This window comes from Ranitomeya variabilis, chromosome 2 (genome assembly GCF_051348905.1).
Source record: "Ranitomeya variabilis isolate aRanVar5 chromosome 2, aRanVar5.hap1, whole genome shotgun sequence".
Lineage (NCBI taxonomy): Eukaryota > Metazoa > Chordata > Amphibia > Anura > Dendrobatidae > Ranitomeya > Ranitomeya variabilis.
In genome coordinates, this window is record NC_135233.1 from 1097126877 (window position 1) to 1097151508 (window position 24632).

Below are 24632 nucleotides of genomic sequence, written 5' to 3' on the forward strand. Positions count from 1 at the left end.
AAAAATGCTTTGTTATCATACCACCAAACAAAAAGTGGAATAACACGCGATCAAAAAGACGGATATAAATAACCATGGTACTGCTGAAAACGTCATCTTGTCCCGCAAAAAACAAGCCACCATACAGCATCATCAAAGAAAAAAGAAAAAAGTTATAGTCCTCAGAATAAAGCGATGCAAAAATAATTATTTTTTCTATAAAATAGTTTTTATCGTATAAAAGCGCCAAAACATAAAAAAATGATATAAATGAGGTATCGCTGTAATCGTACTGACCCGAAGAATAAAACTGCTTTCCATTTTACCAATCGCGGAACGGTATAAACGCCTCCCCCAAAAGAAATTCATGAACAGCTGGTTTTTGGTCATTCTGCCTCACAAAAATCAGAATAAAAAGCGATCAAAAAATGTCACGTGCCCAAAAATGTTACCAATAAAAACGTCAACTCGTCTCGCAAATAAAAGACCTTACATGACTCTGTGTACCAAAATATGGATTATAGCTCTCAAAATGTGGTAACGCAAAAAATATTTTTTGCAATAAAAAGCGTCTTTCAGTGTGTGACGGCTGCAAATCATAAAAAACCCGCTATAAAAGTAAATCAAACCCCCCTTCATCACCCCCTTAGTTAGGCAAAAAAAAATGTATTTATTTCCATTTTCCCATTAGGGTTAGGGTTAGGGCTAGGGTTAGGGTTAGGGCTAGGGTTAGGGCTAGGGTTAGAGTTAGGGTTAGGGCAAGGGTTAGGGCTAGAGTTAGGGTTAAGGCTACAGTTAGGATTGGGTCTAAAGTTAGGGTTAGGGTTGGGGCTAAAGTGAGGGTTAGGGTTTGGATTACATTTACGGTTGGGAATAGGGTTGGGATTAGGGTTAGGGGTGTGTCAGGGTTAGGGGTGTGGTTAGGGTTACCATTGGGATTAGGGTTAGGGGTGTGTTTGGATTAGGGTTTCAGTTATAATTGGGGGTTTCCACTGTTTAGGCACATCAGGGGCTCTCCAAACGCGACATGGCGTCCGATCTCAATTCCAGCCAATTCTGTGTTGAAAAAGTAAAACAGCGCTCCTTCCCTTCTGAGCTCACCTGTGCGCCCAAACAGGGCTTTACCCCAACATATGGGGTATCAGCGTACTCAGGCCAAATTGTGCAACAACTTTTGGGGTCCAATTTCTTCTCTTACCCTTAAGAAAATAAAAAATTGGGGGTGAAAAGATCATTTTTGTGAAAAAATATTTTTTATTTTTATGGCTCTGCATTATCAACTTCTGTGAATCACTTAATGGGTCAAAGTGCTCACCACACATCTAGATAAGTTCCTTAGGGGGTCCACTTTCCAAAATGGTGTCACTTGTGGGGGGTTTCAATGTTTAGGCACATCAGTGGCTCTCCAAACGCGACATGGCGTCCCATCTCAATTCCTGTCAATTTTGCATTGAAAAGTCAAACGGCGCTCCTTCCCTTCCTAGCTCTTCCATGCGTCCAAACAGTGGTTTACCCCCACATATGGGGTATCAGCGTACTCAGGATAAATTGTACAACAACTTTTGGGGTTCAATTTCTTCTCTTACCCTTGGGAAAATAAAAAATTGGGGAGGAAAAGATCATTTTTGTGAAAAAATATGATTTTTTATTTTTACGGCTCTGCATTATAAACTTCTGTGAATCACTTAATGGGTCAAAGTGCTCACCACACATCTAGATAAGTTCCTTCGGGGGTCTGCTTTCCGAAATGGTGTCACTTGTGGGGGGTTTCAATGTTTAGGCACATCAGTGGCTCTCCAAACGCAACATGGCATCCCATCTAAATTCCTGTCAATTTTGCAATGAAAAGTCAAATGGCGCTCCTTCGCTTTCGAGCTCTGCCATGCGCCCAAACAGTGGTTTACCCCCACATATGGGGTATCATCGTACTCAGGACAAATTGTACAACAAAATTTGGGGTCCATTTTCTCCTGTTACCCTTGGTAAAATAAAATAAATTTGAGCTGAAGTAAATTATTTGTGAAAAAAAGTTAAATGTTCATTTTTATTTAAACATTCCAAAAAATCCTGTGAAACACCTGAAGGGTTAATAAACTTTTTGAATGTGGTTTTGAGCACCTTGAGGGGTGCAGTTTTTAGAATGCTGTCACACTTGGTTATTTTCTATCATATAGACCCCTCAAAATGACTTCAAATGAGATGTGGTCCCTAAAAAAAAATGGTGTTGTAAAAATGAGAAATTGCTGGTCAACTTTTAACCCTTATAACTCCCTAACAAAAAAAATGTTGGTTCCAAAATTGTGCTGATGTAAAGTAGACATGTGGGAAATGTTACTTATTAAGTATTTTGTGTGACATATGCAGCGCCCCAGAGTCCTGGTCGTTGCAGTACTGACGCTCCGCTGCTAAGGGGAGTGATGGTACGTCTGATGGCACTTAAAGGGCACCTGTCACCCCGTTTTTTCCGTATGAGATAAAAATACTGTTAAATAGGGCCTGAGCTGTGCATTACAACAGTGCATTTTGTGGACCCCGATTCCCCACCTATGCTGCCAAAATACGTTACCAAAGTAGCCGTTTTCGCCTGTCAATCAGGCTGGTCTGGTCAAAAGAGCATGGTGTCTTCCCCCAGATCTTGCTTAGTTTTCCGTTGGTGGCGTAGTGGTTTGCGCATGCCCAAGGTCCCGAATCCACTGCACAGGGGAGTGAAAACAGCGCGATGTGCGTTATTTCCCTGTTGATCGGTGGGGGCGGCCATCTTCCTTTGGCCACGCGTGCGCAGAAGCGGCGCTCTGCTGGCCGCGGCTTCAGGAAAATGGCCGCGGGATGCCGCGCGTGCGCAGATGGAGATCGCGGCGGCCATTTTCCTGAAGCCGAGATGCGAATTCTGCTTCAAGAAAATGGCTGCCGCGATCTCCATCTGCACACGCGCGGCATCCCGAGGCCATTTTCCTGAAGCCGCGGGCAGCAGAGCGCTCCATCTGCGCACGCGCGGCCAAAGGAAGATGGCCGCCCCCACAATCAACAGGGAAATAACGCACATCGCGCTGTTTTCATTCCCCTGTGCAGTGGATTCGGGACCTTGGGCATGCGCAAACCACTACGCCACCAATGGAAAACTAAGCAAGATCTGGGGGAAGACACCACGCCCTTTTGACCAGACCAGCCTGATTGACAGGCGAAAACGACTACTTTAGTAACGTATTTTGGCAGCATAGGTGGGGAATCGGGGTCCACAAAATACACTGTTGTAATGCACAGCTCAGGCCCTATTTAACAGTATTTTTATCTCATACGGAAAAAACGGGGTGACAGGTTCCCTTTAAGGAGTTCACCTGACCAGGTATCACAGACACCAATACACTTCAGTCTGGCCTCCAGGGGGAGCAAAGGGTATTATGTATTAGGCCACTCCTCACAATCTGGTAAAACTGGGGGTTGGATAGGAAGTTAGTGAGAAGCTGACTGGGTTGGAACCAGGCAACATCCTGTGGCAGAGGGTGTTGCGGGGAAAGATTTAGGGGGGTCCCTGTCAGGGGTGGGATCCTGACAGAGGCCTAGCAAATAAGACAGAACTTTAAGGAACCGCACCTGCAATACATTGCAGCTATATCTCAAGAAAGGACAAGAAGCGAGGTTTATTGTGGAGAAGTGAGAAACGAGATCACAGCAAAAAGGAGATAATACCAGTAGGAGTCGTGCCGTAAGATCGAGGCAACATCCTACTGAGGCGCGTAGCCGGTGGCCGGAACGCCGAGGAAGTATTGGGCTCCACGCATTACTTCAAACCAACGGCAGGACAGTTAATTATAGGTTGGCTGTCTCACCTAAATCACCTAAGCAGACATAGGGGGCAATTGTGAGACAGGGGCGACACTAGGGTCCCGGAAGAACTCCAGGACTACCCGTCATATGGGTGCGTCCTAGCCATAACATCTGGGGGACGGAGAAGAACATCAGAACAGATACAAGTTGTGAGAAAGAACATCAGAAACAGACACAACAGTTGTGAGGACTATCCCGTGGTGCTCAGCAGGGAAGTACTACAACACACAGGCGCTAGAAGGTAGGCACTGATTTCCACCTGCAAATGGAACTCTGGAGGTGCCTTCGGACCGGCCAGTCTCAGCCAGCCCTGTTAGCAGTACTCTGGATTGAGGATCCTGAAGCCTTCAGTAAAGAGGTAAAGAGACTGCAACCCTGTGTCCTCGTTATTCATCGCGACCTACACAACGCACCATCATCTCAGCTTTCATTGCACTCCCCTTAGCAGGGTCACGGACCGGGTCTAGCCACCGTGACAACCCCAAGACCAAGACAGAGAGGCCCGGTACCGAGTAGCCCGCGGCGGCCCTATGTCTGGGGGCGCTCCAAACTTGGCATCATGAACAGGATCTACTTAAGCCTGAAGAATCAGGTCATGTGTGCCTTGGAATCGTGTCTGAATTGTGCTTGAACTGTGATTTATTGCAAAGACTGTGGATTGCCACTTGCCGCCAAAAGTTCCTGCCAAAACCGCCGCCATTGCAGCGCCACGGGAACGCAGAGGAAGAAGGGCGTGCCATGGGAGGAGACTATCAAAGCGGCGCCAAAAGTGGCAACCGCCCCCTCCGACTACTGCTGCGAGATGACGACCTGCCAAGAAGCAGAGGAGAACCGCCCCTGATTTGCAACAGCGTGAATGAGAGGAAGGAGAAGTTACGCCCTCAAAAAATCGAGGGGCAACGTGCATGTGCCACCGAAGATCCCGGATCAGGGATGGCGACCAGCGAGTCCCAGATTGACGGCGAAGTGATCCCGGCCTGTCCCCGCGCACCGGAGATGGACCCGAACCCACCGCAGCTGGAGGATCCGGACCTCTCGGAGCTACAGGCGGCGGAGCCGAGCCAGCCTATCCCAAATATGGAGCCAGCTGATGCGAAGCAGTGGAAGTCGGAGCTGTGCCAGGAGGCCGCCCTGGAGGAACCGCGGTCCGGGCTGCAGCCGATTCCAGCGTCCTTGTCAACAGAACAGATCGACATCGGTGGAATCACATCAGATGCAGGTCTGGAAAGCGTCCCTGCTCCCCCGACCGATCCTGCTCCCCCGACCGACCCTGCTCCCGTGACCGCTCCCCAGCCCAACAGTAACCGAGTTTTCACCGCTGAGCTGGTAGTGCTAACCCCAGGCACCATGGAGAAGCTGGTGCCTCCGTTACCAACAACGATGGGGAAACCGCTAGATCTGAGCTCAGAGGGGGTGATCTTACAGTGGGACACCCCACGGATTGGGCCGGATCGGGCCAGGCAGGAGGGCCTTAGGATTGCTGCACTCACCTGGTAACAGTATAAGCAATGCTTAGTTCTACAATGGCAAAACCGAAAAGAGACAGAACCAAATGACCCACCAAGAGTACAGAGACCAAAGACTGAACATAACAAGAGGAACTCGGTAAGGCAGGGGACTGTGTTATGAACTGGTGGTTTAGGAGCAACATGGGACGAGCTCTGGAGGAGGTGGTACCTGTACTAACCGCAGTTCCTGAGCTTATCACAACACTAGAAGTAGCCGTGGGATGTTCCTGTCACTCCCTAGACACCTCGTCACAGCCGGAGGACTAACTACCCCTAAAGATGGAAACAGGAAAGCTATCTTGCCTCAGAGAAAATCCCCAAAGGAAAGGCAGCCCCCCACAAATATTGACTGTGAGTGGAGAGGGAAATGACATACGCAGAATGAAATCAGAATGTAGCAAAGGAGGCCAGTCTAGCTAGATAGATAGAACAGGACAGAATACTGTGCAGTCAGTATAAAAAAACTAGAAAAATCCACCACAGAGTTTACAAAAATCTCCACACCTGACTAAAGGTGTGGAGGGTAAATCTGCTTCCCAGAGCTTCCAGCTTAACTGAATAAATCCATATTGACAAGCTGGACAAGAAAAAACATAGAAAGAGCTGAACGATTAAGTCCACAATATATGGACAGCAAAAGAACAAGCAAGGACTTATCTTTGCTGAACTGGTCAGAATATCAGGGAAATCCAAGCAGAGATGTGAATCCAACCAGGAACCATTGACAACTGGCCCAGGCTGAAGGATAGAGCCAGGATAAATAGCCGAGCCAGAAAGACGATCAGTGGAAGCAGCTGCTGACTGCTAAATCCAAGGAGCAGCAGTTCCACTCAAAACCACCGGAGGGAGCCCAAGAGCAGAACTCACAAAAGTGCCACTTACAACCACCGGAGGGAGCCCAAGAGCGGAATTCACAACAGTACCCCCCCTTGAGGAGGGGTCACTGAACCCTCACCAGAGCCCCCAGGCCGATCAGGGCGAGCCAAGTGAAAGGCACGAACCAAATCGGCGGCATGGACATCGGAGGCAACAACCCAAGAATTATCCTCCTGGCCATAACCCTTCCACTTGACAAGATACTGAAGCTTCCGCCTCGAAAAACGAGAATCCAAAATTTTCTCCACCACATATTCCAACTCCCCCTCAACCAACACCGGGGCAGGAGGATCAACAGAGGGAACAACAGGCACCACATATCTCCGCAACAAAATCTATGGAAAATATTATGGATGGCAAAAGAGGCTGGAAGGGCCAAACGAAAAGACACCGGATTGATAATCTCAGAAATCTTATAAGGACCAATAAACCGAGGCTTGAACTTAGGGGAAGAAACCTTCATAGGAACATGACGAGAAGATAACCAAACTAAATCCCCCACCCGAAGCCGGGGACCAACACACCGACGGCGGTTAGCAAAACATTGAGCCTTTTCCTGAGACAACGTCAAATTGTCTACCACATGAGTCCAAATCTGCTGTAACCTGTCCACCACAGAATCCACACCAGGACAATCAGAAGGCTCAACCTGCCCTGAAGAAAAACGAGGATGAAAACCAAAATTACAAAAGAAAGGCGAAACCAAAGTAGCCGAACTAGCCCGATTATTAAGGGCAAACTCTTAGAAAGCCACCCAATCATCCTGATCAGCAGACACAAAGCATCTCAAATAGGTTTCCAAGGTCTGATTAGTTCGCTCAGTTTGGCCATTTGTCTGAGGATGGAACGCCGAAGAAAAAGACAAATCAATGCCCATCCTAGCACAAAAGGCCCGCCAAAACCTAGAAACAAACTGGGAACCTCTGTCAGACACAATATTCTCCGGAATGCCATGCAAACGAACCACATGCTGAAAAAACAATGGAACCAAATCAGAGGAGGTGTCAGTATTCCGGGTTTTCCAAGTTACCTTGTGAATGATTTTGCCCTTTGTTAAGATGGAGTTTGCTGTTTTTGTCTGCCCTACTTCCTGTTCATTTGTTTAAAACCCGGGTCAGGTGTCAGCCTCACTGCTGGAGTATTCTGCTTGGTTTCTCCATCAGCTCAGCTGCTTGTTTGCTGTACTGCTACCCGTGGCTCTGGACATTCTCTGCCTATGTAAGTTACACTCTCAGTCTGTTGGCTTGGGAACTTAACCCTTGGTTCACTCCTCCGGGTAAGAACTCTGTTTTGGAACTGTGTTTGGAGCTTGCTGCTGGACTTAAGGTACCTTCACACGAAACGACATTATAACGATATCGCTAGCAATCCGTGACGTTGCAGCGTCCTCGCTAGCGATATCGTTTCGTTTGACACGCAGCAGCGATCAGGATCCTGCTGTGATGTCGCTGGTCGCTGAATAAAGTCCAGAACTTTATTTGGTCGTCCGATCGCTGTGTATCGTTGTGTTTGACAGCAAAAGCAACGATACCAGCGATATTTTACACTGGTAACCAGGGTAAACATCGGGTTACTAAGCGCAGGGCCGCGCTTAGTTACCCGATGTTTACCCTGGTTACTAGCGTAAAATGTAAAAAAAACAAACAGCACATACTCACATTGCGTCCCCTGCAGTCTGCTTCCTCCTCTGACTCAGCGCCGCAAAGTGAAAGTGAAAGCAGCACAGCGGTGACGTCACCGCTCTGCTCTCACTGTACGGCGCTCAGTCAGTCAGGAAGTGGACGCAGGGGGACGTGAATGTAAGTATGTGCTGTTTGTTTTTTTTAGATTTTACGCTGGTAACCAGGGTAAACATCGGGTTACTAAGCGCGGCCCTGCGCTTAGTTACCCGATGTTTACCCTGGTTACCAGGGGACCTCGGCATAGTTGATCGCTGGAGAGCGGTCTGTGTGACAGCTCTCCAGCGACCAAACAGCGACGTTGCAGCGATCGACATCGTTGTCGCTATCGCTGCAGCGTCGCTTCGTGTGAAGGTACCTTAAGACTAAGTTTGCTACTTAATTCTTATTTACTCCCCCTGGTGGGAGCTACTGGAAATTACACCAGTATAATTCTTTATGTGAACTTGTTTCTGGACTTACCCGTGTTTATGCCACAACTGAGAAACTCATGAACTTGTTTCTGGACTTAACCCGTGTTCGTCCCACACCTGGAATTAACTTGTGAACTTGTTTCTGGACTTACCCGTGTTCGTCCCACACCTGGGATTAACCTGAGGACTTGTTTCTGGACTTCCCTATGTTTCCTTCATACCAGGATTTGACTCTTTCTGCACCAGCTGTGTTTGGATCTGCACGTCACCCGTCACACTCACCTTGCCAAGGACTTTGGCTTAAGAACTCTTCTATTTTGCTGTATATGTTAAGGGACTTGTTTCATTGCAGGTTATCTGTATATTGTTTTCTGTGTTATTGCTGTGTTACAAATACACTTTTGCACTAAAGAAACCCGTCTCTGTCTGTTCATTGCCCCATGCTACCAGAATCCTAGAGTTCCTACAATAGTATTACAGGAGGAAGGCAATTTAGGCAAAGGTACCAAATGGACCATTTTAGAGAACCGGTCACAAACCACCCAGATAACAGACATCTTCTGGGAAACAGGAAGATCCGAAATAAAATCCATGGAAATATGCATCCAGGGCCTCTCAGGGACCGGCAAAGGCAAAAGCAACCCACTAGCGCGGGAACAGCAAGGCTTGGCCCGGGCACAAGTCCCACAGGACTGCACAAAAGAACGCACATCCCGCGACAAGGAAGGCCACCAAAAGGACCTAGCAACCAAATCTCTGGTACCAAAAATCCCAGGATAACCAGCCAACACTGAAGAATGAACCTCAGAAATTACCTTACTAGTCCATCTATCAGGAACAAACAGCTTCCCCACTGGACAGCGGTCAGGTTTATCAGCCTGAAATTCCTGAAGCACCCGCCGCAAATCAGGGGAGATGGCAGAAAGAATAACCCCTTCCTTAAGAGTGCCAACCGGCTCAAGGACTCCAGGAGAATCAGGCAAAAAACTCCTAGAGAGGGCATCAGCCTTAACATTCTTAGATCCTGGAAGATAAGAGACCACAAAATCAAAACGGGAGAAAAACAGGGACCATCGAGCCTGTCTAGGGTTCAGCCGCTTGGCCGACTCGAGGTAAATCAGATTCTTATGATCGGTCATGACCACAACGCGGTGCTTGGCTCCCTCAAGCCAATGTCGCCACTCCTCAAATGTCCACTTCATAGCCAACAACTCCCGATTGCCAACGTCATAATTGCGCTCCGCAGGCGAAAACTTTCTGGAAAAAAAGGCACACGGTTTCATGAAAGAACCATCAGAATTCCTCTGAGACAAAACGGCCCCTGCCCCAATCTCAGAAGCGTCAACCTCAACCTGATAAGGAAGAGAAACATCCGGCTGACGCAACACAGGGGCAGAAGTAAATCAGCGTTTAAGCTCCTGAAAGGCCTCAACCGCTGCAGAGGACCAAATCGTCACATCAGCGCCTTTCTTCGTCAAATCGGTCAGGGGCTTAACCACACTGGAAAAGTTGGCAATGAAATGGCGATAAAAATTAGCAAAGCCCAAAAATTTCTGAAGGCTCTTCACCGATGTGGGTTGAATCCAGTCATGAATGGCTTGGACCTTAACAGGATCCATTTCTATAGACGAGGGAGAAAAAATAAAACCCAAAAATGAGACCTTCTGAACTCCAAATAGGCACTTAGACCCCTTCACAAATAAAGCATTATCACGAAGGATCTGGAATACCATCCTGACCTGCTTCACATGAGACTCCCAATCATCGGAAAAAATCAAAATATCATCCAAATACACAATCATGAATTTATCAAGATAATTGCGGAAAATATCATGCATGAAGGACTGAAATACAGAAGGAGCATTAGAAAGCCCGAAAGGCATCACAAGGTATTCAAAATGGCCTTCGGGCATATTAAATGCAGTTTTCCATTCGTCACCCTGTTTAATACGAACAAGATTATATGCCCCTCGAAGGTCAATCTTAGTAAACCAACTAGCCCCCTTAATCCGAGCAAACAAATCAGAAAGCAAAGGTAAAGGGTATTGGAATTTGACCGTGATCTTATTAAGAAGGCGATAATCAATACAGGGTCTCAAGGAGCCATCCTTCTTGGCAACAAAAAAGAATCCCACTCCCAATGGTGACGAAGACGGCCGAATATGCCCCTTTTCCAAAGACTCCTTGACATAACTCCGCATTTCGGTATGCTCTGGCACAGACAGATTGAAAAGATGGCCCTTAGGGAACTTACAGCCAGGAATCAAGTTAATAGCACAATCACAGTCCCTATGTGGAGGAAGGGAACTGGACTTGGGCTCATCAAATACATCCTGGAAATCCGACAAAAACTCAGGGACTTCAGAAGAGAGGGAAGAGGAAATTGACATCAAAGTAACGTCACAATGTACCCCTTGACAACCCCTACTAGTCACAGACATAGATTTCCAATCCAGCACCGGATTATGTTCCTGTAACCATGGAAAACACAGTACAACAACATCATGCAAGTTATGCAACACCAGAAAACGGCAATCTTCCGTTGTGCTGGAGCCATGTACATGGTCAGCGGAGTCCAATACTGAGGTTTATTCTTGGCCAACGGTGTAGCATCAATGCCCCTCAAAGGAATAGGGCTCTGCAAAGGCTGCAAGGAAAAACCACAGTGCCTGGCGAATTCCAAGTCCATTAAGTTCAGGGCAGCGCCTGAATCCACAAATGCCATGACAGAAAAGGACGATAATGAGCAAATCAGGGTCACAGATAAGTGAATTTTAGGCTGTACAGTACTGATGGTAACAGACCTAGCGACCCTCTTAGTACGCTTAGGGCAAACAGAAATAACATGAGCAGAATCACCACAGTAAAAACACAGCTTATTCTTACGTCTGAATCCCTGCCGTTCTGCTCTAGTCAAAATCCTATCACATTGCATAGGCTCAGGACTCCGCTCAGAGGACACTGCCATATGGTGCACAACTTTGCGCTCGCGCAGGCGCCGATCAATCTGAATGGCTAGAGACATAGATTCGCTCAACCCACCATAACATCTTTAAGGGCTTCAGAAAGACCCTTTCTGAAAATTGCTGCCAGAGCATCCTCATTCCATTAAGTGAGCACAGACCATTTTCTAAATTTCTGGCAGTATAATTATGCCGCTTCCTGACCCTGACATAGGGCCAACAAGGTTTTTTCTGCATGATCCACAGAATTAGGTACGTCATACAATAATCTGAGCGCTTGAAAAAATGCGTCTACATTAAGCAATGCCGGATTCCCTGATTCAAGGGAGAATGCCCAGTCCTGAGGGTCACCACGCAGCAGAGAGATGACAATCTTAACCTGCTGAATGGGATCACCAGAGGAACGGGGTTTCAAAGCAAAAAACAATTTGCAGTTATTTTTAAAGTTCAAAAACTTAGATCTGTCCCCAAAAAACAAATCAGGAGAAGGAATTTTAGGCTCTAAAGTCAGAGTCTGGACAACATAATCTTGGATACTCTGTACTCTTGCAGCAAGTTGATCCACACGAGAAAACAAACCCTGAACATCCATGCCAGCGCCAAAATCCTGAACCACCCAGAGATTAAGAGGAAAAAAAAGACAAAACAGACTGCAAAAAAAAAAATGGCTCAGAACTTTTTTTTCCTTCTTTTGAGATGCATTTAATTCATTTTTGGCCAGTTGTACTGTTATGAACTGGTGGTTTGAGAGCAACATGGGACGAGCTCTGGAGGAGGTGGTACCTGTACTAACCGCAGTTCCTGAGCTTATCACAACACTAGAAGTAGCCGTGGGATGTTCCTGTCACTCCCTAGACACCTCGTCACAGCCGGAGGACTAACTACCCCTAAAGATGGAAACAGGAAAGCTATCTTGCCTCAGAGAAAATCCCCAAAGGAAAGGCAGCCCCCCACAAATATTGACTGTGAGTGGAGAGGGAAATGACATACGCAGAATGAAATCAGAATGTAGCAAAGGAGGCCAGTCTAGCTAGATAGATAGAACAGGACAGAATACTGTGCGGTCAGTATAAAAAAACTAGAAAAATCCACCACAGAGTTTACAAAAATCTCCACACCTGACTAAAGGTGTGGAGGGTAAATCTGCTTCCCAGAGCTTCCAGCTTAACTGAATAAATCCATATTGACAAGCTGGACAAGAAAAAACATAGAAAGAGCTGAACGATTAAGTCCACAATATATGGACAGCAAAAGAACAAGCAAGGACTTATCTTTGCTGAACTGGTCAGAATATCAGGGAAATCCAAGCAGAGATGTGAATCCAACCAGGAACCATTGACAACTGGCCCAGGCTGAAGGATAGAGCCAGGATAAATAGCCGAGCCAGAAAGATGATCAGTGGAAGCAGCTAAATCCAAGGAGCAACAGTTCCACTCAAAACCACCAGCGGGAGCCCAAGAGCAGAACTCACAAAAGTGCCACTTACAACCACCGGAGGGAGCCCAAGAGCGGAATTCACAACAGGAATGTACAAGCCTTTCACCTGAAGCGGGGTTGGGGCTCTATACAAGAACCGGGACTGCCGACTGAAATCTTCTTTACCAGCTACAATGTGAAGACATCGTCCCGCAATAGATATGACAATCAGCTACCATGTAAAGGGGACCAGGTGACCTACACTCGCCACCGGAGTGCGCAGGGGTGGTGTGCTCGAGAAGTCCAACGATGTGAGCTGGCAGTAGCGCCTTTTGTCCCGACTACCACTTACCCGGATATGACAAATGCTAATACTGTTGCTACGGTGTGTATCATCGCCGCTACTGAACTTGCAACCACAGCTGACATTCGAATCCAGACACTGGGTGATCTGACCACACCTGGGAGACCAACCAATGATACCGAACCTGCATCCGCCGAGGACAGAGGACCGCAGCCTTACCGGCCAGAGGTGGTCCGCCACCAGCTGATGCAGTGTAACCTCCTGTAAGGATAAACCTCGGAACCACGAGTATGTAAATAGTTAACTAATTGTTTTCCTGCTTTTTGCTGCTTTCAACCCGACTAGGGATATTCTTAATGGGGATCCCTTTGCTTACCCAGGATCCCTATTGTTTTTATTTTTGCTTTTATTTTCCTTTTTGCTCCTTGTTCAACCCTGTTATAAAGACTGCCGAATCATGGACGGTGAATGGTTCACAAACTGCATTGTAAATAGTTTGCACCTGATTAAGGGTGCCCCCTACTGGTTTTACAAGAAAAAGGGACTCTTTTCGAAGAAACTGTTCCTGGAAACAGTACAGGAGTTCCTGCCGTACGCGGACTTGCGACTTGAGAAGTTGCGCTACCTCAAAGAGACTTGGTTCCCTCATAAAGGGAAGGTTATGTAGTTAGCTAGACAGTTATAGAAAATGTTTGATAATGTTGTTAAAGATTGAGGACAGGAAGTAAACCCGTAGGAGTTAGTGAGTGAGTCCTCCTAGGAGCCATAGAGAGATGGCTCAGTGATCCTGTACCAAGAGAAGAGGCAGTAGACCTGGGCAGAGAGACAGGCGGTCCTGCATATGAAAAATCAGAGAGTGAAAAAGAGAGAAAAATAAAGAAAAAGTTAATTTATATTTTAGAAGTTTTATAGTAAGCGTTTAGTGGATCCAGCTTATACGTCCTTGAAGGCAAAGTTAAATTATTGTTCAGAATTTGCACTTAGTAGAATACCCGGCTGGGTAATAACAGTTATTTATAGTATGTTATTTAAAGTATTTAACCATGTTTTGTTTGTAACGTTCAAGAGTCCTCACCTCCCATAAAGGGAAGCACTGTCATTATTACTTGTTACCTGGTTATTGCATTTCAAAATTTGTATGTCTTTTGCTGACATGTATTGTTGTTTTCTTCCCAATCCGGGAGTGCAGGATTTAACCGGGGGGGAGTGCAGCGCCCCAGAGTCCTGGTCGTTGCAGTACTGACGCTCCGCCGCTAAGGGGAGTGATGGTACGTCTGATGGCACTTAAGGAGTTCACCTGACCAGGTATCACAGACACCAATACACTTCACAGTCTGGCCTCCAGGGGTAGCAAAGGGTACTATGTATTAGGCCACTCCTCACAATCTGGTAAAACTGGGGGTTGGATAGGAAGTTAGTGAGAAGCTGACTGGGTTGGAACCAGGCAACATCCTGTGGCAGAGGATGTTGCGGGGAAATATTCAGGGGGGTCCCTGTCAGGGGTGGGATCCTGACAGAGGCCTAGCAAACAAGACAGAATGTTAAGGAACCGCGCCTGCACTACATTGCGGCAGTATCTCAAGAAAGGACAAGAAGTGAGGTTTATTGTGGAGAAGTGAGAAATGAGATCACAGCAAAAAGTAGATAATACCAGTAGGAGTCGTGCCTGTTGTGAACTCTATTTTTGGGCTCCCTCTAGTGGTCACAAGTGGTACTGTGTAGTGTTGTCTTTCTGCAGGTTGGCTTCATCACCTGGTTCGTTATCCTTGGTTGGTTTCCTATTTAGCTCACCTGGATACTCAGTTCCTTGCCTGCTATCAATGTATTCAGTGCTCTTCAGATTCCTGGTGACTACCTTGCTCCCAGTCTCTCCAAGACAAGCTAAGTTTTTGTTTGTTCAGTTTCTGATTATCAGCGTTCATCATGTTTTTTGTCCAGCTTGTTAAAATGTGATTTCTTACTTGCTGGTTGCTCTAGGGGACTGAGTTTATCCCCTCACACCATTAGTTGGTGTGGGGGTTCTTGAAATCTCAGTGTGGATATTTTGTAAGGGTTTTTTACTGACCGCATAGACCCCTTTTCTATTTTCTGCTATCTAGAATTAGTGGGCCTCTTTTGCTGAATCTGCTTTCACCCCTGTGTATGTGCCTTCCTCTTACCTCACCGTTATTATTTGTTGGGGGCTTCTATATCTTTTGGGGATTATTTCTCTGGAGGCAAGAGAGGTCTTTCTTTCTCTCTAGGGGTAGTTAGTTCCTCAGGCTGGCTCGAGACGTCCAGGATTTTAAACACGTTCACCGGCTGCCTCTAGTGTGTTGGATAGGTTCAGTTTTGCGGTCAGTCCAGTTTTCCACCTCCCTAGAGCTTGTCCTATGTTTAGTCACCTTGCTGGAGTAATTTGTGATCCTCAACCACTAAGGATCTTAACACGTGCCGTAAGATCGAGGCAACATCCTACTGAGGCGCGTAGCCGGTGGCCGGAACGCCGAGGAAGTATTGGGCTCCACGCATTACTTCAAACCAACGGCATGTGTTATGACCTGGTGGTTAAGGAGCAACATGGGATGAGCTCTGAGGAGGTGGTATCTGTACTGACCGCAGTTCCTAATCCTAACACCAACACTAGAAGTAGCCGTGGGATGTTCCTGTCACTCCCTAGACAACTCGTCACAGCCTGAGAACTAACTACCCCTAAAGATGGAAACAGAAAGCTATCTTGCCTCAGAGAAAACCCCAAAGGAAAGATAGCCCCCCACAAATATTGACTGTGAGTGGAGAGGGAAATTACATACACAGAATGAAAACAAGATTTAGCAAAGGAGGCCAATTCTAATTAGATAGACAGGATAGAAAAGGATACTGTGCGGTCAGTATTAAAAGCTAAAAATCCACACAGAGTTTACAAAAAAATCTCCACACCGACTCACAGTGTGGAGGGGCAAATCTGTTTCCCCAGAGCTTCCAGCAAAGCTGAATATATCATGCAGACAAGCTGGACAAGAAAAAACATAACATGAGCTGAACGATTAAGTCCACAGCAAGTGGACAACCAAAAGAAAAGCAATGACTTATCTTTGCTGAAATGGACAAACTATCAGAGAATTCCAAGGAGAGATCTGAATCCAACCAAGAAACATTGACAGCTGGCACTGGCTAAAAACTAGAGCCTGGCTAAATAGCAGAGCCAGGAGAGATGATCATTGGAAGCAGCTGCTAATGCTAAACCCAAGGAGCAGCAGTTCCACTCAAAACCACCGGAGGGAGCCCAAGGGCAGAATTCACAAAAGTGCCATTTACAACCACCGGAGGGAGCCCAAGAACGGAATTCACAACAGTACCCCCCCTTGAGGAGGGGTCACCGAACCCTCACCAGAGCCCCCAGGCCGATCAGGACGAGCCAAGTGAAAAGCATGAACCAAATTGGCAGCATGGACATCGGAGGCAACAACCCAAGAATTATCCTACTGGCCATAACCCTTCCACTTGACCAGATACTGAAGCTTCCGCCTCGAAAAACAAAAATCCAAAATCTTCTCCACCACATATTCCAACTCCCCCTCAACCAACACCGGAGCAGGAGGATCAACAGAGGGAACCACGGGCACCACATATCACCGCAACAAAGATCTATGGAAAACATTATGGATGGAAAAAGAAGCTGGAAGGGCCAAACGAAAAGATACCGGATTGATAATTTCATAAATCTTATAAGGACCAATAAAGCGAGGCTTGAACTTAGGGGAAGAAACCTTCATAGGAACATGACGAGAAGATAACCAGACTAAATCCCCAACACGAAGCGGGGACCAACACACCGACGACGGTTAGCAAAACGTTGAGCCTTTTCCTGAGACAACGTCAAATTGTCCACCACATGAGTCCAAATCTGCTGTAATCTGTCCACCACAGAATCCACACCAGGACAGTCAGAAGGCTCAACCTGCCCTGAAGAAAAACGAGGATGAAAACCAAAATTACAAAAAAAAAGGTGAAACCAAGGTAGCCAAACTAGCCCGATTATTAAGGGCAAACTCAGCCAACGGCAAGAAGGTCACCCAATCATCCTGATCAGCAGACACAAAGCATCTCAAATAGGTTTCCAAGGTCTGATTGGTTCGCTCAGTTTGGCCATTTGTCTGAGGATGAAATGCTGAAGAAAAAGACAAATCAATGCCTATTCTAGCACAAAAGGACCGCCAAAACCTAGAAACAAACTGGGAACCTCTGTCAGACACAATATTCTCCGGAATGCCATGCAAACGAACCACATGCTGAAAAAATAATGGAACCAAATCAGAGGAGGAAGGCAACTTAGGCAAAGGTACCAAATGGACCATCTTAGAAAACCTGTCACAAACCACCCAGATAACAGACATCTTCTGGGAAACAGGAAGATCCAAAATAAAATCCATGGAAATATGCGTTCATGGCCTCTCAGGGACCGGCAAAGGCAAAAGCAACCCACTAGCACGGGAACAGCAAGGCTTGGCCCGGGCACAAGTCCCACAGGACTGCACAAAAGAACGCACATCCCGCGACAAGGAAGGCTACCAAAAGGACCTAGCAACCAAATCTCTGGTACCAAAAATCCCAGGATGACCAGCCAACACTGAACAATGAACCTCAGAAATTACTTTACTAGACCATCTATCAGGAACAAACAGTTTCCCCACTGGACAGCGGTCAGGTTTATCAGCCTGAAACTCCCGAAGCACCCGCCGTAAATCAGGGGAGATGGCAGAAAGAATCACCCCCTCCTTGAGAATACCAACCGGCTCAAGGACTCCTGGAGAATCAGGCAAAAAACTCCTAGAAATGGCATCAGCCTTCAAAATCTTAGATCCCGGAATATACGAGACCACAAAATCAAAACGGGAGAAAAACAGGGACCATCGAGCTTGTCTAGGATTCAACCGATTGGCAGACTCAAGGTAAATCAGATTCTTATGATCGGTCAAGACCACAACGCGATGCTTGGCTCCCTCAAGCCAATGTCGCCACTCCTCGAATGCCCACTTCATAGCCAACAACTCCCGATTGCCGACATCATAATTACGCTCAGCAGACAAAAACTTTCTGGAGAAGAAGGCACACGGTTTCATCAAAGAACCATCAGAACTTCTAAGACAAAACGTCCCCTGCCCCAATCTCAGAAGCGTCAACCTCAACCTGAAAAGGAAGAGAAACATCCGGCTGACGCAACACAGGGGCAGACAGAAGTAAAACGACGTTTAAGCTCCTGAAAGGCCTCAACAGCCTCAGAGGACCAATTCATCACATCAGCGCCTTTCCTCGTCAAATCGGTCAGGGGCTTAACCACACTGGAAAAGTTAGCAATGAAACGGCGATAAAAATTAGCAAAGCCCAAAAATTTCTGAAGGCTCTTCACAGATGTGGGTTGAATCCAATCATGAATGGCCTGGACCTTAACAGGATCCATTTCAATAGCCGAGGGAGAAAAAATGAAACCCAAAAAAGAAACCTTCTGAACTCCAAAAAGGCACTTAGACCCCTTCACAAACAAAGCATTAGCACGAAGGATCTGAAATACCATCCTGACCTGTTTCACATGAGACTCCCAATCATCGGAAAAAACCAAAATATCATCCAAATATACAATCATGAATTTATCAAGATAATTCCGGAAGATATCATGCATAAAGGACTGAAACACAGATGGAGCATTAGAGAGCCCGAATGGCATCACAAGGTATTCAAAATGGCCTTCGGGCGTATTAAATGCTGTTTTCCATTTGTCACCCTGTTTAATACGAACAAGATTATACGCCCCTCGAAGGTCAATCTTAGTAAACCAACTAGCCCCCTTAATCCGAGCAAACAAATCAGAAAGCAAAGGTAAAGGGTATTGGAATTTGACCGTGATCTTATTGAGAAGGCGTTAATCTATACAGGGTCTCAAGGAGCCATCCTTCTTGGCAACAAAAAAGAATCCCGCTCCCAAGGGTGACGAAGTCGGGCGAATATGCCCCTTCTCCAAAGACTCCTTAACATAACTCCGCATGGCGGCATGCTCTGGCACAGACAGATTGAAAAGTCGGCCCTTAGGGAACTTACAGCCAGGAATCAAGTTAATAGCACAATCGCAGTCCCTATGAGGAGGAAGGGAGCTGGACTTGGGCTCATCAAATACATCCTGGAAATCCGACAAAAACTCAGGAACTTCAGAAGAGGGAGAAGAGGAAATTGACATCAAAGGAGCATCACTATGTATCCCTTGACAACCCCAACTAGTCACAGACATAGATTTCCAATCCAGCACTGGATTATGTACCTGTAAACATGGAAAACCCAGCACAACAACATCATGCAAATTATGCAACACCAGAAAACGACAATCTTCCTGATGTGCTGGAGCCATGTACATGGTCAACTGTGTCCAGTACTGAGGTTTATTCTTGGCCAATGGTGTAGCATCAATCCCCCTTAAGGGAATAGGGCTCTGCAAAGGCTGCAAGGAAAAACCACAGCGTCTGGCGAACTCTAAGTCCATTAAGTTCAGGGCATTGCCTGAATCCACAAATGCCATAACAGAAAAGGACGATAATGAGCAAATCAGGGTAACAGACAAGAGAAATTTAGGCTGTACAGTACTAATGGTATCAGACCTAGCGACCCTCTTAGTACGCTTAGGGCAATCAGGAATAGCATGAGCAGAATCACCACAGTAAAAACACAGCCCATTCTGACCTCTGAATTCCTGTCGCTCTGCTCTAGTCAAAATCCTATCACATTGCATAGGCTCAGGACTCTGCTCAGAGGACACTGCCATATGGTGCACCACCTTGCGCTCGCGCAGGCGCAGATCAATCTGAATGGCCAGAGACATTGATTCGTTCAAACCAGCAGGCGTGGGGAACCCCACCATAACATCTTTAAGGGCTTCAGAAAGACCCTTTCTGAAAATTGCTGCCAGGGCATACTCATTCCATTTTGTTAGCACAGACCACTTTCTAAATTTCTGGCAGTATACTTCTGCCGCTTCCAGACCCTGACACAGAGCCAGCAAGGTTTTTTCTGCCTGATCCACAGAATTAGGTTCGTCATACAGCAATCCGAGCGCTTGAAAAAATGCGTCTACATTGAGCAATGCAGGATCCCCTGACTCAAGGGAGAATGCCCAGTCCTGAGGGTCTCCACGCAGCAGAGAAATGACATTCTTCACCTGCTGAATGGGGTCACCAGAGGAACAGGGTCTCAAAGCAAAAAACAATCTGCAGTTATTTTTAAAGTTCAAAAATTTGGATCTATCCCCAAAAAACAAATCAGGAGTAGGAATTCTAGGCTCTAAAACCGGAGTCTGAACAACATAATCTTGGATACTCTGTACCCTTGCAGCGAGTTGATCCACACGAGAGAACAAACCCTGAACATCCATGTCAGTGCCAGAATCCTGAACCACCCAGAGATTAAGGGGAAAAAAAAAAGACAAAACAGGCTGCAAAGAAAAAAAAAATGGCTCAGAACTTTTTTTTCCCCTCTTTTGAGATGCATTCAACACATTGTGTGCCAGCTGTACTGTTATGACCTGGTGGTTAAGGAGCAACATGGGACGAGTTCTGAGGAGGTGGTATCTGTACTGACCGCAGTTCCTAATCCTAACACCAACACTAGAAGTAGCCGTGGGATGTTCCTGTCACTCCCTAGACAACTCGTCACAGCCTGAGAACTAACTACCCCTAAAGATGGAAACAGAAAGCTATCTTGCCTCAGAGAAAACCCCAAAGGAAAGATAGCCCCCCACAAATATTGACTGTGAGTGGAGAGGGAAATGACATACACAGAATGAAAACAAGATTTAGCAAAGGAGGCCAATTCTAATTAGATAGACAGGATAGAAAAGGATACTGTGCGGTCAGTATTAAAAGCTAAAAATCCACACAGTTTACAAAAAATCTCCACACCGACTCACGATGTGGAGGGGCAAATCTGCTTCCCCAGAGCTTCCAGCAAAGCTGAATATATCATGCAGACAAGCTGGACAAGAAAAAACATAACATGAGCTGAACGATTAAGTCCACAGCAAGTGGACAACCAAAAGAAAAGCAATGACTTATCTTTGCTGAAATGGACAAACTATCAGAGAAATCCAAGGAGAGATCTGAATCCAACCAAGAAACATTGACAGCTGGCACTGGCTGAAAACTAGAGCCAGGCTAAATAGCAGAGCCAGGAGAGACGATCAGTGGAAGCAGCTGCTAATGCTAAACCCAAGGAGCAGCAGTTCCACTCAAAACCACCGGAGGGAGCCCAAGAACGGAATTCACAACAGGCAGGACAGTTAATTATAGGTTGGCTGTCTCACCTAAATCACCTAAGCAGACATAGGGGGCAATTGTGGGAGAGGGGCGACACTAGGGTCCGAGAAGAACTCCAGGCCTACCCGTCATACGGGTGCATCCTAGCCATATCATCTGGGGGATGGAGAAGAACATCAGAACAGATACATGTTGTGAGAAAGAACATCAGAAACAGACACAACAGTTGTGAGGACTATCCCATGGTACTCAGCAGGGAAGTACTACAACACATAGGCGCTAGAAGGTAGGCACTGATTTCCACCTGCAAAGGGAACTCTGGAGGTGCCTTCGGACCGGCCGGTCTCAGCCAGCCCTGTTAGAAGTACTCTGGATTGAGGATCCTGAAGCCTTCAGTAAAGAGGTAAAGAGACTGCAACCCTGTGTCCTCGTTATTCATCGCGACCTACACCACGCACCATCATCTCAGCTTTCATTGGACACCCCTTAGCAGGGTCACGGACCGGGTCTAGCCACCGTGACAACCCCAAGACCGAGACAGAGAGGCCCGGTACCGAGTACCCCGCGGCCCTGCGTCTGGGGGCGCTCCACATCTCTCTGTGATTTAATTGCATAAAAATTCAAAGTTTTAAAATTGCAAAATTTGCCAAATTTTTGCCAAATTTCCATTTTTTTCACAAATAAACGCAGGTAATATCAAAGAAATTTTACCACTATCATGAAGTACAATGTGTCACGAGAAAACAATGTCAGAATCACCAGGATCCGTTGAAGCGTTCCAGAGTTATAACCTCATAAAGGGACAGTGGTCAGAATTGTAAAAATTGGCCCGGTCATTAACGTGCAAACCACCCTTGGGGGTAAAGGGGTTAAATGGGGAAGTCTGTCCTGTTACTGTGACCGAAGAGAATAATGGATGGCACTCACCAATACTTTTTTCTTACTTTATTGAACCCTGTGCGGCACTGGAGCATGAGCAAGGTACGGACCTTGGTGAGTGCTGTACAGACGGGAGGACGCGTTGCTGGACAGGCAAGTATAATTCTAATGTTTATTATTAATTTTCTGCTTTTTTTTACAGCCCGAACTGGACTCTAACTGTAACACGGGTTTCCCATGGAAACCCATGTTCAGGACACAGTGTTCGGTACGGTCCCAAACTTTACAGTTGGGTTCACCCATCCCTAGTTCTGAGCAGTTTCTTTTAGTCAGAATCATCTCGCCCACACGGACACCCAGTTTGGTATGCCTGGGAATCTGCTTTTACGATTGTATTCCCAGAGATTTTCTTTCACTAAGGAAATGTTTTTATTGTTGTATTTTCCATATCTGCCTGCAAATTAAAATCCATAAAGGACACCTCTTTTTTGTTCCAAGAAAAACTAAAAAAACAAACTACAATGGTTCTTATTACAATAACAATCTGTAAGACATGGCACGGCAGATACATCAGATGACCAAATGATGTGCACCAAGTGGCAGCTCTTCCCTCTGAGCTATTCAGCTCGCTGGACAGTTCCTTCCTGTACTAGTACCTCTGTTGTTCCTGATGTCTCCAACCTGAGTTCTTGATGTCTCCACCCCAAGTTCCTGATTGGCTCACTTTTGTGAGCACCCTATTTAAACCTTTCACTGCACATCCTTCATTGTGAGACTATTGAGCTTCCTGCCTTTAGTCTAGCTTCTTCCCACCTGCTGATTATCCTCAAGATTCTACTGCTGCCCCATGTACCGACCTCTGGCTATATCCTGACCACGATTCCCACTTATTGTCATGATCCTACCGCTGCTATGCGTACCAACCTCTGGCTATATCCTTACTACGATTCCCACTTATCCTCATGATCCTACTGCTGCTCCGTTACTGACCTCTGGCTATATCCTGACCATGATTCCCACTTATTTTCATGATCCTACTGCTGCACTGTGTACCAACCTCTGGCTATATTCTGACCACGATTCCCACTTATCCTCATGATCCTACTGCTGCTCTGTGTACCAACCTCTGGCTATATCCTGATTATGATTCCCACTTATCCTCATGATCCTACTGCAGCTCTGTGTACCAACCTCTGGCTATATCCTGACCACGATTCCCACTTATCCTCATGATCCTACTGCAGCTCTGTGTACCAACCTCTGGCTATATCCTGACCACGATTCCCACTTATCCTCATGATCCTACTGTAGCTCTGGGTACCAACCTCTGGCTATATCCTTACTACAATTCATTCTTACCTTCCAACTACACTGCTGCTCCGTTACTGACCTCTGGCTATGTCCTGACTATGCTACCTGCCGGTGCTGCCTCTAGTGGTTGCAATATCATTACTCCAACTCAGGTCAGTCCTTAACACAAAGAAAGGATTTTCTTCAGAAAAAATGTATTTGTCCTCCAACCAAGATACAAAGATATTTGCAAAGGATGGGGAATATTTTTTCGCTAATCAAGGCACCTTAACACTGTAAATTAAATGATCTGTTAAATATAAAAAAAATTGAGAGATGGAAGATACCTTAAAGCCATGATCAAAAATGTAAATAGGTTGTCATCATAGATAGTTGTTGTGAATTTGGATTCTGGGCTCCCCCGGTGGCCGCTTGTGGAATTGGACTTGTCATCCTCTTTCCTGTTTCACCTGGTTCCATCAGTAGTGGGTGTCGCTATTTAAGCTCATTTCTCTGGTGGTTTCTTGCCGGTCAACAATGTTATCTGATGCCTCTCAGTGCTTGTTCCTGCTTCTAGACTACTACTAGATAAGTTGGACTTTTGTCCATGTTTTGTTTTGCCTATTTGTTCCAGTTCACAGCTGAAGTTTTGTTACTGTGTCTGGAAAGCTCTCGTTGATCAGGGATTGCTACTCTGGCGTTATGAGTTAATGCCAGAGTTTAAGGTAATCTCTGGATGGTGTTTTGTTAGTGTTTTTCTGCTGACCATGAAAGTATACTATCTGTCTTCTGCTATCTAGTAAGCGGACCTCAAATTTGCTAAGACTATTTTCCTGCTGCGTTTGTTGTTTCATCTGAACTCACCGTCATTATATGTGGGGGGCTACTGTCTTCTTTGGAATATTTCTCTAGAGGTGAGCCAGGTCTTATATTTCCCTCTGCTAGCTATTTAGGTCTTAGGCCAGAGCTGGGCATCTAGCGATAAATAGGAAATGCTACCTGGCTATTTCTAGTTGCGCGGCAGGCTTAGTTCATGGTCAGTATAGTTCCATCTTCCGAGAGCTTGTCCCTCTATAGGCTTGCTATGATCTCTGCCTGCAGAGATCATGACAGTTTGACCGGCCCCTAAAGTGTTAAAGACCCAGGTTGAGAAAGGAGAGTTATAAGAAGTCTGCTGGAATTTTTTTTTTTTTTTCCTCCAGTCTGCCTTGCTGCAGTCTTTTT